General features: G+C 37.5%; 1 protein-coding gene and 1 long non-coding RNA gene across 2 annotated transcripts in view; one reads left to right on the forward strand and one right to left on the reverse strand.

The window, feature by feature from the left end:
* NRXN3 (neurexin 3) overlaps nt 1-13,965 on the forward strand; it is a 1,607,649-nt gene that overhangs the window by 553,322 nt on the left and 1,040,362 nt on the right. The gene's annotated exons all lie outside the window — the stretch shown is intronic.
* Nucleotides 3,498-13,965, reverse strand: part of LOC143652065 (uncharacterized) — a 47,758-nt gene continuing 37,290 nt past the window's right edge. Inside the window, exon 3 of the long non-coding RNA XR_013160383.1 lies at nt 3,498-3,636. This is a non-coding gene — a long non-coding RNA (uncharacterized LOC143652065). The remainder of the gene's footprint in view (nt 3,637-13,965) is intronic.

Genomic DNA, 13,965 nt, shown 5'->3' on the forward strand with positions numbered 1-13,965 from the left:
AAATGTGCTGTTTGTGGCAAGAAATTGTTTTCAAGAAAGCTCCATGTTCTCCTCCTCCCCACCTTCTTTAAAAATAAAAAACCTTAGAAGATGTGTAAAGAATTGACTGATCATTGGATGTTGTGTTTTGGGATTCAAGGCTATGTAAAATGAATATGACTTCATGAAACCAGCACTAGGCTTGAATTCAGAAAAATTGAAACCTGATAGCCATCTTATAATTATATAGCCTTGAGTCAGTTACATAATCTGTAAAATGAATATGTCATTACCTTGCTTGTGCAGATAATGGAGCTACTCGGAGTATCAAATTTTTAAATGAGATAGTGCTGTAAACTATTATAATTTCTGCTCTCTGGAAATGTGGCCAAATTACTTGAAAACCATCCAACTCTGGAATATATGACTAATAATGACTGAGAGTGGTACTTCCCAGACTAGAGCCTTCAAAAACCCCGAAGCAATTTTCTTTGTTGAAGGTAGAGATAAGGTCTCCTTGATAAAAAGTAAATATGTGCTTTATCTTCCTCTGGTGGGTGAAACAGGCATTGCAACCTCTTCTTTACCATCAGTGTGTCTAAAAGAGGCATTTCTAGAAAGCTCCCTCATTAAGCTTTACCCCCCGAAGGGCAGTTCTATCACTCTTCCTTTCCTCAAATGGTCTTATAACAACACTACATTGTTAAACATGTCATTTTCTGAGAATGCTCCACTGATTTCCACCCCCTTACACCTCCAGGGTTTACTTTGTCACTCTGTCCCTTTCTGGTTTAATTCAGCACACTTGGCTTAAAGTCTGTAGTGATGGGGTGCAATCCTAGCCAAGATGATGTGTGGTGTGAGCAGAGTCCTTAGCAGAGAGGTATAGCTATGGATTTTTCTTTAAGGAAAACCCATCTAGCATTTAGTTTTGTCTCTTCTCCTTCCAGCAATGCTGGTTCAGAAAACAGGGACCCGTCAGCTCATCAAAGCCCTGACTTTGACATCCTTCAGCTGAATATTAGGAGAAGAGTTGTTTTCACCTACCTTCTCCTGCACTACAATTGTACATTGAGGAACAACTTCCCCAGAGCAGGTGCTTGACACTGCAATTTCAGAGGTTTGCTATCCACAGGAAATTTACTATCTAGGAGGGAAGGATAATGCTTTAAAGCTTTTTACACTCTAAGGTATTATGTAATCAGTGCCAAGTGGGTGATAGCTAATAATATATAATTATATTAATTATTATTAAATGAGCTGTTACTGTATGCCAGTCTCTGATTAATGCTTTATATATAGTATCTTATTCAACCTTCTCAACAATACTGGGAAGTAGTTTTTATTCTTAAAAGTATTTTTACAGTTAAGGAAGATGGAACTCTGAGAAGTTCAATAACTTCTTCAAATATAGCCATAAGGTTATGGGAAGCAGAGGAGAAAATAATTCTGGTCAGGCAAATATAGAGTTGAGTGCTGTCACGTGCCCTCATTCATGTCACACATCACTCATCAATCTTTACATATTATTTCCCTCCATCCCCCAGAGATTTTAGAATTGGCTTCACGTTGCTTTTTAGCTCTGACTCTGAGCAGTCATTATTTATTGATCAGGGTTGGCATGGAAGATAAGTCCTATTTTCCATCCAGTTGAATAAATGCCTGCTGAAAAAAGGGAGAAAAATTCTTGGGTTGGGTTAGTCAAGGGGAAGCCTTACAGAAGGAATAAAAATTTAGCTCAGTTTTGAAAGAAAGTTGTAGGACCTGGATTATCAGAATTAATTAGAGTTGCTTAATTATTGAGTCCTTACTGTCTACCAGCTCTTAGCCATTGATGCTCTTAATCCATTTACTCCTCACAGCATTTCTAGGAGATAGTACATCATCAATATTTCTACTTTACAGATGAGAAATTGAGGCACAGAGAGGTTAAGTAACTTGTTCAAGATCACACAGTTGATCCATAGCACAGCCAGGATTCTAACCCAGGCCTTGCAGCACTTAAGCTTGCACTCTTAATGCAGCATACTGCTCTAGAGGGAAGAGATGTCTTTTCACCAAGCATATAGTCTTATTCATTTGAATGAATGAAAACTCTCTTCCAATGGAAAACTAAAAGAGAGAAGGTGTTCCAGTTGGGGAAAATATCAAAATCATAGACACAGAGAAGGAAATGCCATTGAAACATTAGTGAAAATGGAGTCCTATAGGACAGGAATAGAACATGTATTTGGCAACGTGGATTGAGGCCAGTCAAAGGAGCTTGGACTTTGTTTGATCTCTTTTGTTATTAGAATTATCACTCTTCCCCTATCCAGGTTTTCACAAACCATGACTGTTAGATTTTATGGTCCCATATGGTGAGTTTATGTATAATTGCTTATTAGTGGATTGTGGTTTAGTAAAATAAACTGCCCCCAAGTTCTTCTCCTGAGCCTTTTCATTAGTGGTCAGGATTGTACAAATGATGTGTTTGTGGAGGTGCAGAGGGTTAGGATTTTCTGTGGGGAAGTCAGCTTTGAAGAGGTGAGAGGAATCCTAGTTTGAAAAAGAGTAGTAAAATGTCTTGTTCTAACAAGATCTTGAATACTGACACATCAGTTTTGCTTGTTTTTCAGTACTAATTACCAAACAGAGCAGTTTAGGTCAGTGTACTTGAAAATTTCAGAGCAACTCATGCTGCATGTAAATCGAAGGCATTTCAATGCATTTCCCTGTTGTCCCTGTGGCGTGGCACATCTAGAACTAGGGAAGGGAAATTAATCATCAAAAGCAGTCTTCATTGAGAAGTCAGTTGGAGAAAAAGACAGAAATGAATTAAAGTCCCCCACCATCATTTTTCATCCCCTACCATTGAAAATATGTAGTTCTTCTTGGCATCCAGCGACCCTGAGAAAAATCTTCTGTCTTAGAAAGTGGTATTAATCCAGGTAGCATTTGGACTACTCTGCTGATAAAGTTGAGAGAAATGATTCCTGAGCTAACAATTGGCTGAGAGTGTGAAAGTCAAAACCCATTAAAAACCAGGGGGAATTGTCCATGAAATAAGGTGGCTTTGTGAATGCATAGGTGGCTCTGATTTCCAGGGGGAATTGTGCAGTAAATCAATCTCTCCGAAGATATTTAGCTTGTTTAACTCAGTGACATTTTCACTTAGAGTGCTTTTTATTTCTCAGCTCAGACAGACAAGACAGTATCAATTGTGACCAAGACTGAGGCTGAACTTTTATTTTATTGTATTCTCCCATCTATAAATGCTTATCATAGTGATAAAATTGGGAATAAAACCCAGCAGTTTGAAAAGATAATCATTTAGTTAATGAGAGAGATTGTGGCTGATGGTAAAATATGCATTGGGGTCTCATTTGAAAAATTAACCAGGATTAAGGACGAATTCATGGAAGCTTCTCTCAGGAATATCTACGTATAAACACAGGAGAGAGAAATGCTGGTGGGCTTCTTGGACAGCATTTGGTATATGCCCTGAGAGAGAGAAGAAATAACAACATGATGGCATTTAGAGTTTATTCAGACATTTTTATGTACATTATTTCATTGAAATTCTCATAACAATTCACATCAAGTGGCGTGTTATTATCTTCACTTTATAGATGGGAAAATTGAGGCTCAGATGGGCTAAATTACTGGCTCCAGGTCCTGCAAAGAGAAAGTAGGAGCAGAGACTCAAAATAAGATCGGTTTCTCTCCAAAGACATTTCTGTTAACTGCTGAAGTCTTCATGAAGGTATTTGTCTCGTATAAGTACCCCACTGCCCATGCTGAATCAAACCTGTCTTCTCAGGAAGTTGCAATGGATTGTTGGCCCCTAATATGTCTTTCAGCATATGACACACGTCCCTGACCATTTCATACAAGGTAAAATGTGCTGCACATTCATTCCATTTATTCTTATGTTTTTTTTTTTTATTTAAACAGGCATTTCATTTTCTATTACCATGGGAGAAAGAATTAGGTAAGGAAGTTGACAGCTATAGATTCAAATAGCAACTCTTTTCCCTCTTAACATCTGTGCCTCTGATTCTCAGAAAGCTACATAATCTCTTTGAGCTTCAGTTTCCTCTTTTGTAAAATAAAATTTATAGTAGTACTGACTGTATATTTTTGTGAAGATAAGAGAGGTAACTTCTGTAAGCACTTAGCTCCATCGGAGGTATCAACAAATGGGTACAGGGGTGAGAAAAACCAGATGGTTAAGACACACAGTCTCTGCCATGAAGAAACTCATACACCCAGGACTGGAGGAGACAAAGTATCAATATCAATTCAGTTTCCTCAGCTGTGAAATAGGAGACGTCATACTGTTTATCTCATAGGATTATCGTGATGATTAAATGAAATACTACACAGAGAGTCTGAGAGTAGTGCCTAGCACATAGTAAGTGCTAAATACATTTTAACTATAATAACAATTATTGTTATCATTAAGTATTCACACCTAGGCTTGCACCGGTGTTATGGTTACGCAGAGGAAAAAGGACTGATCATTGGACTAAACCAGAGAAAACTTGACAAAAGTAATGATATTTGAGCTGAGTAGCTAATTTTGTAAATAAACCTTAGTGCAATGTATAAAAGACTCAGAGTAGACTTTCACAAAAACACATGAGTACTATTATGTGCTGGAGTAAGGATGGTAGAGAATGTACTATCATTCCCAACCAATCTCAAAATTTATGAACACAAAAATACCTAGCAATCAACACTGTTCCCTTTGCTGCTGATCCAGTGCATTAATAACGTCCTTTATTAGATGCCTCAGCACATTTTTTTAAACAATATTCTTCAGGGTTTAATATTAAAAAAAAATAAGCGTAGTAGACTAAAAACACACCTGCATTCAAATCCTGCCATACCACTAATTAGCTTTGTCACCTTGAGATAATTACATTGACTTTCTGGACCTTCATTTCCCCAAAATCTTCAAAAGAAGTAATAATTACGTACCTTGAAGTATTGTATAAGCATTCGAGATAATATAGATCAAGTGTGTGGCATTTTGCTGGATTCTCAAAAAAAAGGAAAATACTGTCATTGTGATCCATCAGTGCTTAGATTTAGAAATAAAATAGAACATAGAAATCCCCGCAAGGAGCTTGTGTTTAAAGATGGCATGATTCTCGCTTGATTTTTTGGAAAGGAAGCCAGACAGGAGTCAGGAAAGTGAGTTGTACAAACAGGGGGAAATAATTGAAATCTCTGGGTCTTCTCTCAAATTGAGATGATAATGCTTTCCCTGCCTCTCTAACTGCATGTGAGAAATAAAATGAGATATTAAGAATCTAAGCACCATTGATGGTGAAGATGATGGTTATAGTGGTGATGTTTATTTTCACTTCCTAGACTGCTCAAGGAAACACCAAGAACAGCTTAAACAATGAGAGTTCATTAGCTAATGGTTTTGAGGCTAAAAGAAAATCTCAGTCAAGGTGGACAGATACATAGAGAGAGGAAGCTGAATCTTCTGCCTTGGTGCCCAAAGGAAGAGAATATGGCAAATTTAACCTTTTCCTGGACTGCCCTCCCCTCTTTGTTTGCCTGTCATACTTTCAGTCATTCTTGAAGACCCAAATAATCACTTTTCATGGAAATTACCTTCCTCATGCAGACATACAAACTTCCACGTATGTTACAATGACTCCTTGACAAGTCTGTGTCTCCTACTAACATCAATATGCAATTATGAATGATGGCTTGCTCATCTTTGTATTTACATTCTCTAGTAAAGTTATCGAATGAGGTGCTTTCAAGAAAAACTTGTTAAATGAAGACAGATTAAATGGCATGTGCATTCTAACCCTTACCCTACCCATTGATTCCTTGGCAAAAGCTGTCAGACTTACTGCATATTGTAGTATGTAGAGACTTCTCACACACCAGGGTTTATTGCCAATTGAGGCATCGATGGCCTCTGAGCTTCTCAGTGGTTTGACAAAAGGGACTTCAGCAGTTTGTGACTGTACCTGGGTGCCATTAGGCAGACTGAGTTGAAGGAGATAGTGCTCAAGCCAAGACCCAGACCTTAGCCCATCAAGCATACTTCGTTTGCATTGATACCAGAGTAACCCCAATGGGAGGGTGTCCAGTTTACTTTTTGAGACCCTGAGCAGTGCCTTAAAAGGGAATATAAAGGGATAAACAAACATAAGAAGGGGAAGGGGGGATCAGGCTACTTGAGTAAAATGATTTCGCTGACTAAGGCTGATGTAGACTTTTTTTTTTTTTTAAGCCATAGTGTAATAGGTCATTTTCAGAAGGAAAATAGTTATAGTAGTGTACCTATCCTATTACATGGCAAAAATATTAATTGCTTTTAGGGTGTGTTTTCCTTCAATCATCTCATCTCTGCCCACCCCATTTCAATAGTTTTCAGCTTAAGGCCTGTGTCTAAAGGATAGATTCCTTGATATGTGGAAATTGATTGCTGATGTCTGAAACCAAGTGAATTACATCTGCAGGGCCAACTTCCTAAACCTCTATGTTCCCTTCATTTTCTTCTTCTATGGACTCAGTGACTCATCTTTGCAATGTAGAGAAGGCATCCCATAAAATAGAGCCAGTGATACAGTAAAGGGAAGTGTCATTCAGTACAAACTGATGAGGTCAGACTGGCAGCATCATAGCGTACTGAGAGAACATGAGCTTCTCACTCAGGCAGACATATCTGAATTTGAAGCCCAGCTCTGTCACTTGGTATATGATCTGGGGAAGAGTACTTGAACTCTTCTAAATTCTCATCTTTAAAATGGAATTTATAATAACTTCATAGCGCTGCCTTGACAATTGACTAAAAGAGGTCTCCCCAGACCCCAGATGTCAAGGTCCTCAACATCAGGTTCTACTTTCACCCTGCAATAAAATTTCCCAGAAACCCTCTGTTTCCTCTTGCTGAGTAACACATTATCACAAATTTAGCTGCATAAAACAATGCACATTTATTGCCTCACAGCTTTTGTATGTCAGAAGTCTGGACATGGCTTATCTGGGCTCTCTGCATTAAGATCTCATGAGACACAAATTAGGGTATTGACCAGGGCTGTGATCTCATCTGAGACTCAGGGTTTTCTTCCAAGTTCAAGTGGTTATTGGTAGAATTCACTCCCTTGTGGTTTATAGAGCGGAGGTACTCAGCTCATATGGGCCTCACAGTTTCCAGACATGTGGTCTTCTCTAAAGGCAATTCATAACATATCAACATACTTCAAGGTCAGCAGGACAGACATAACTCTTCTGCTTGGATATATATAATCATTTGAGTAACATCCTATTGTCTTTACCAGATAAAGACTTAATCATAAGAGTGACATCTAATCATCCTTGCTATCTTCTATTGGTTACAAACAAGTCACACACAAAAAATTAAAAAATAAAAAAAAAGTCACAGGCCCTGCCCATATGTGTAGGGGATTCTGCAAAGACATGAACACCGAGAGGTAAGGTTCGCTGGGGGTCATTTTAGTATCTATTCATAGACTCCCAATATGCAGCAACCGTGGCACCAGCATCATGGTACTCTCCTGTCTATGTTGGTTGCTAATTGTTTCAGAGAGATTAGTTCCATCTTTCCAATGAAATAAGAGGTGGCAAACACTTGAGAAAGCACGAACTGCTTCCCCATCCCTCACCAGTGCGGACAAGGCTAACCTATGCAGGCTTGTTTTGTTTTTTTGTGGGTCCATACTCAGTCTCAGAGTGCTTTGAAATACAATGCACCAGGCAGAAGCTACCATTTGATGAGGGTTGAAAGTGTTATTGAATGGATTTGCCATCCTTGATCTATATAGTGTACTTGGTGGGCTAGAAACAGGAGTTTGTCCAGCACCATCTCACTTCTGTGACTACGCTGTTTAATGTACAGGTGTCTTTAGAAAGGACAATATTAATTAATTTGAAATTAATAGAAATACTGCATATGAAATGTGTTCTTCATTCTGTTCCTCAACAGGAAAAAAGAGAGGAAAATATTAAAACCAATTGAATGACAATGCAATAGAACATAATTTTGCATATAAAGGAAAAAGAAGTACAGGTTAGTAACTAGATAAATTGTTAACACAATTAAAATATGCTACATGAATTTGAGTCCCTTAGGCAGGAAAAATATTTCATTTCTCTGGCAATATTTGCTTCCCTTTGATGCCGTGCCACATGTCATAGGTTTCCTGATCATGTTTTCATGATTATATGTGTGAATTACTAGGAATGCTATTATTTGCATTAGTTTCTGAGCCTTATAAGACATTTAAAAAATATGCTGTGCCTGCCCTTGGGCTCAATTAAGTTAGAGAAAAACAAAATTCAAGTACAAGCAAAGTTTTTTTGGGGGCAGGCACCAGAAATCAAACGCAGGTCCTCTGGCATGGCAGGCAAGCATTCTTGCCTGCTGAGCCACCGTGGCCCGCCCTCAAGCAAAGTTTTTATGAGATGGTAGAGACATGATTTGTTTTAATAGAAGTCTTTAGTCATGGATTATCACTAGAAAGCATTATACTGTAAGTGTGATTTAGCAAGACCTTGTTCTTCAACTTGCTTATGAGATCACCACAGATAAGAAGCAACAAGGAAAACTATTTTGTTGACATAAATAGAAGAATAATATGTACATATAGATAGATAGGTAGGTGCATAGATAGATACACCTATTTTATCTACCTAGGTCCTAAGGGAAGAAAATATGCCGACTATCTATCCTTAAAGGTCTGGCACAATGCTAAGTAATAGTATGTAATAAATATGTATGTATTTCAGGGTGGGAATTTGGATACCAAAATGTCAGTATTTCTTTGGCTATAGCAATTTCATACAGGGAAATAGAAATTAATTGCCAGGAAACTTTCAAACCAATCTTGTTACATCTATAACCCTACTTTAATCCGGGAGACTGAGCAGAATTAGAAACTCCTGTCTACTTTATGGTATAAATTCATGGACATTGTTAGAGCTCCCCCCCGCCTCGATATTTCTAGGCCTGTTTTACTTACCTCAGGGATTAAATTTGGGGGGAGATTGCTTAGATTCTAATCATGAAATAAAAGAGGGATTAGTGGATATGTTTACATGCCCTATCAAGAATTTTTAATCATGTAATATTGAGATGATTTTAGAAAAATATACTTCAAGTAGGAAACAGTCTTTTGAACCATTGCAAAATGTGATAAATGGTTACCAATTGGATTTCCTTCTCTTGAGGTTCCCTGTGGTTGAAGTTCAGCTACTCTCTCTAAGCACATAGCATTTTGAAGGCAGATTCTGTAATCAGAATATCACAGGTGCTTTAGGAGCTCATACATGTCCTGGCCTACACAAGTTACTACAGTTCATATCTATGACTAACACTGAACACAAGCAAGACTCTACAGAGGATCCAGAAAGCAGTGACGAGGACAACCTAACCATACTGTAAGACAGGACAGAGGGAATACTGTACAGATAAGGTTGTGTAAAGGTCTAGAAGAGGGAGCTATTTATTCTACTAAGCAAGTGGCCATGGCGGGGATGGAGGTGGAGATGACATGTTGGAGATGGAAATGACATGAGCAAAGGCATGGGGTGAGAAATCAGGAGATATTTGGATGGTTGACTAGTGGTCCATCTACACCTGTAGAATTAGGTGTGTTTAGAAGAGCAGGGATAGAGGGTGTGGCAACATAGATTTTGGTCCAGGGATCTTGTTCCTCTAAGAAAAAAAATGCAGAACTACATGATTTTCTTACCCATTTTCACTGCTAGGTGATGAACAGGCAAGGTACCCTCAGGTGTCTTTGTGTGTGTGTCTTTCCCAGGTATCTGCATCTGTGCAGATTCAGTTATAACAAAATGTGTTGACCCTACTGGGTGCCAGGTTTTGGTATCAACTCAATTAATTTTTTTCATCCTATACCCTTTATTCTGATATACCTTAAGTCCTATCCAGATCAGCTTCATTCAAATCTCTACTTAATGTCTGATAACTTTTACAAATTTTAAACAGTTCCTATATAGGGTACTGCTAACTTTCATAGCTTCAGAATTCTAACACTTAGTCTCAGGTGTCACATAAATACCCAAAGTTGTTACCTAATTAACTTTTGTAACACATCACAGGTTATGTTTGTCAATATACACATTTTGCAGATGAGTAAACTGAGACTTAGACAAATTAAGAAATTCACCCAAGGTTACACAGCCCTGGTAAGTGTTAGGTCTAGAAACTAAACCCAGATCTGGCTGGTTCCATGCCCACATTGTTAGCCTCCATGGCACAGCCTATGTTTGGCCATGGAGTGAAAACCAGCACTCAGTACTGAGTCCTTAGCCATGGTTTGTTTCAAAGTGATTCTCCATGTGATCTTGATCTGATGCCTATATTCCAAGAGACATCTGCATAAGTTAAGAATGTCCAAGAGCTCAGTCACTGGATGGAAATGTATCTGTGAGCGGAAATGGCGCCAACATTTGCATTCCTATCTATGAAAATTGATAGATTTGCTGACTGGGGAAAGAGGGCCTGGAATTAACTGGGGAAATTACGTAGGATGAATCTCTAAGAGCATTCAAGAGTAAAAATGGTATTGGACAGATTTAGATGATTTATTTTCTAGATGAAGAATGAAAGATTTGAAGTGACTGTTGTTTATTGTGTATGGCACTTAGTGATTGATCAGCAATTATTAAATAAAATAATAAACGTCTTAGCCAAATGGGAAATTAGCAGCCAGCTAACTATAACTGAGGTTTTCAAACTCCAAGTTCAGTGTATTTTGTACTATAATAAAAACTGAAATAGCAAAGTGGAGAAAAGGACAAAGGAAAGACAACGGCATGGGGATACAGAGGAAGTAAAGAAGGGAAAATCTTTTAAGAAAAGTACACAAATTGCGAAGGAGGTGCTGCTAAAGGACCTGTCCTGGATCCTGGCAAATAAACTTTAGTAAACGTTGCCACTTTCTCTTTCATTTTAATTTAGTTTGCTAAGGAGGAAAGCAGCAGTCAGAACAATGCAGTTCTACCGAGGGCCCTTTAAACAGAACCCTCCTGTGGCTCCATGCTTTTGTTCAGGCTCTCCTTATTCTATTCCCCTGGGCTTCATAAATGCTTTGTACCACTTAAGAAAGGCCATGGTTGCTAATTGTGCTGAACACCTTCAGAGGTGGCATAGTGGAGCAAGACCCAGCAACCCGAGCTCTAATGGGCCTGATTATGGTCTCTGGAGTGAAAACCACCTCTTGAAAGCCGCTCAGAGAAAGCTATAGGGAGGTTGATAGGAAGATTTAGTGCTGCTCTTTGAGGGATCGATGTCTAAGCAATCAGGACCTCCTGACACCTCAAATGGATTCTAGGTGACTCCCCAGTGAGTATAAACTAACCATCATCCACACAAATTTATGTATTCTCTAATAAGGGTCCAAAAGTCTCAAAGCCTAGTTATAAGGGCAGGAAAAGCACACACAAAGCAGCAATAGTGCATTAACTGCTGAGTTCTAGAGTGCTGGTGGCCTGTGTGAGGCAGGTGCAGAGAGAGAAGAGATCCCAAAGGGGCTGCAGGGGTTAGATTTGGGGAGGGGAGGGTAGCAGGATTTGTAGGAGCAGAGAGCTGAATGGGTTTGGGAGAGAGAGACAGTTGGCATCATAGTGGAGCCATATACATCATAACATGTATATATGTGTGTACCTGTATGTATATGTGTGTATATAATTAATGATAAAATCGATAAGTGCCCATATTGCAAAAACTTGAGAATATTGAAAAAGAGAAAGCAACGTATAGCTATTACCCTAAATTTTGCCAATGAGAAATAACTGCAATGTATATTTTACTGAGTGTTCTCCTATACATAAGAGAGAGCACCAAGCACTGATATTTCTGATTCTTGAGCCAACATTCTATTTTAAGCACTTTCCTATGTTGTTAAAAGGCCTTGGACTTTTTATTATTTTTAGATATATGCATTTTCCCTTGATCATTTAAGTAGTAGATGTTTACTTTAGAAAATTTGGTAAAGTCTGAAAAAAAAAAAAGAAAAATAATCCATAACCCCCACCACGCATAGTCAACCACTATTGCCCATTAGTATATTTTCTTCCTTTTGCCTATGTGTGTGTATATATCTTTTTATGAATTAAAAAATTAATGATTTATAACAAAATTAGGTCATATTGCATTTACAGTGGTATAATTACTTTTTTTCATTTAAATTTTAGCATGGGCTTTCCCTATATTAATGTTCTTTAAAATGATTTTTAGATGGTTATATAATGTTCTATTGTGCATCAGTTAATAATGAACCATAAAAATATCGAATACTGTAAGCTAAATTCAACCAAGTTCATACAACCTGTATTCTTTGAACAAAGGGAATAGTTTGCTAGTTTGAGAAATATCATGGTTGTTTATATGTTGTCCAACTCAGATATTCCAAGTACCTCTTAAAACAGAAGCTATGCTACAAGTGTCCATTATTATTATCATTCTTTTTTTTTTTTTTTTTTTTAAAGAGGGAGGAAGGGAAGGAAAGACAGAGAGAAGGAAGGAAGGATGGAAGGAAGGAAGGGAGGAAGAAAGGGAAACATCTTTAAACATTTTCTTGTTCTACCGTATTCCGTTTGCCCGTTACATGGGCTGGGGCCGGGAATCGAACCGAGGTCCTCCGGCATAGCAGGCAAGCACTTTGCCCGCTGAGCCACCGCGGCCCGCCCTATTATCATTCTTAATAGCTACTAAATACTGATCTCTAAGTATTAAACATCATTTGCATTATCTAGTCAATTCTTGCGACAACTCTTTGAGATGGGTATTTTTACCCCTAGGAACCTGAGCGTCAGAGAGAGGGGTTAAATAACTCATGGCTAATAAGTGGCTGAACTTGGATTCTAACTATACAATTCCAATGTCCATGTCTTAACCACTGCACTCTATGCATTTAATATTACCAATAAGTTCATCTGTACCTTTCCTGAATGTATTTATTTTCATCCTATATACCTCCTGGATAACAAGATTCATAACCAATATTTTTATTTCATACCTAATGTGTATAATGCACTGTGATTAGAAAAACCATAAAGAAGTAAAACCATGGTGCCTGTTCTAGAACTGTTTACAATCTGGCTAGAGGTATAACATGTAAATATGTATGCTGTTTTGTTTGCATGAACATATAAACATCCATACAAGAAAATAAGATAAGAGCTATCGTAAAGTAGTACAGAAAAAATCATTTCCGAATTGGTATTATGATTCAGAGGAATGAGATGTTATTGTGGATGTAGGTGAAGCTGCCAGAGCTTTCCCACATCTTAACTCTCATTCTCATTCCGGTATTTAAATCAGAATTCGAACTCAGTGTTATGCTTCAAAGAGCTCCTCTTTCATAACACTATTCTGCGTCTCATTGAATACCTTCTTTGTATAGATCTTTATATAACATAGAGACAAACATAATCTTTCTCATGATCTCATTATTTTGTATAAACCCAAGCAGATAATTACATGGGGATATAGAATTTTGGGAAATGCATTCTGATAATTGTGAGAAGAAATTTATAAGTCAATGTAGCATTATATTTAATCCTTTTTCATCTTATTACATGTTTGGATCAGGATATAAAATATATATATGACATAAAATCTGTGTATTAGGTAGTTATTTCTTCCTTTTTTTTAAAATATTTTTTATTATAAAATATAACATATACAAAAAAGCAAAAAAATTTCCCAGTACATTTTAACAAATAGTTATAGAACAGATTTTAAAGTTTGGTATAGGTTACAGTTCCACAAGTTTTCATTTTTTCTTCTAGCTGCTCCAAGATACTTGAAACTAACAGAAATATCGATATAATGATTCAGCAGTCATATTCATTTGTTAAATCCTATCTTCTCTGTTATACTCCTCTTTCTCTTTAAATAACATATATACATAATAGCAACATGTACATGGCAACAATTAGTTGTAGAAAAGATTTCAGAACTTGGTATGGGTTGCAATA

The sequence above is a fragment of the Tamandua tetradactyla genome, chromosome 12 (assembly GCF_023851605.1).
Source record: "Tamandua tetradactyla isolate mTamTet1 chromosome 12, mTamTet1.pri, whole genome shotgun sequence".
NCBI classification, from domain to species: Eukaryota; Metazoa; Chordata; class Mammalia; order Pilosa; family Myrmecophagidae; genus Tamandua; species Tamandua tetradactyla.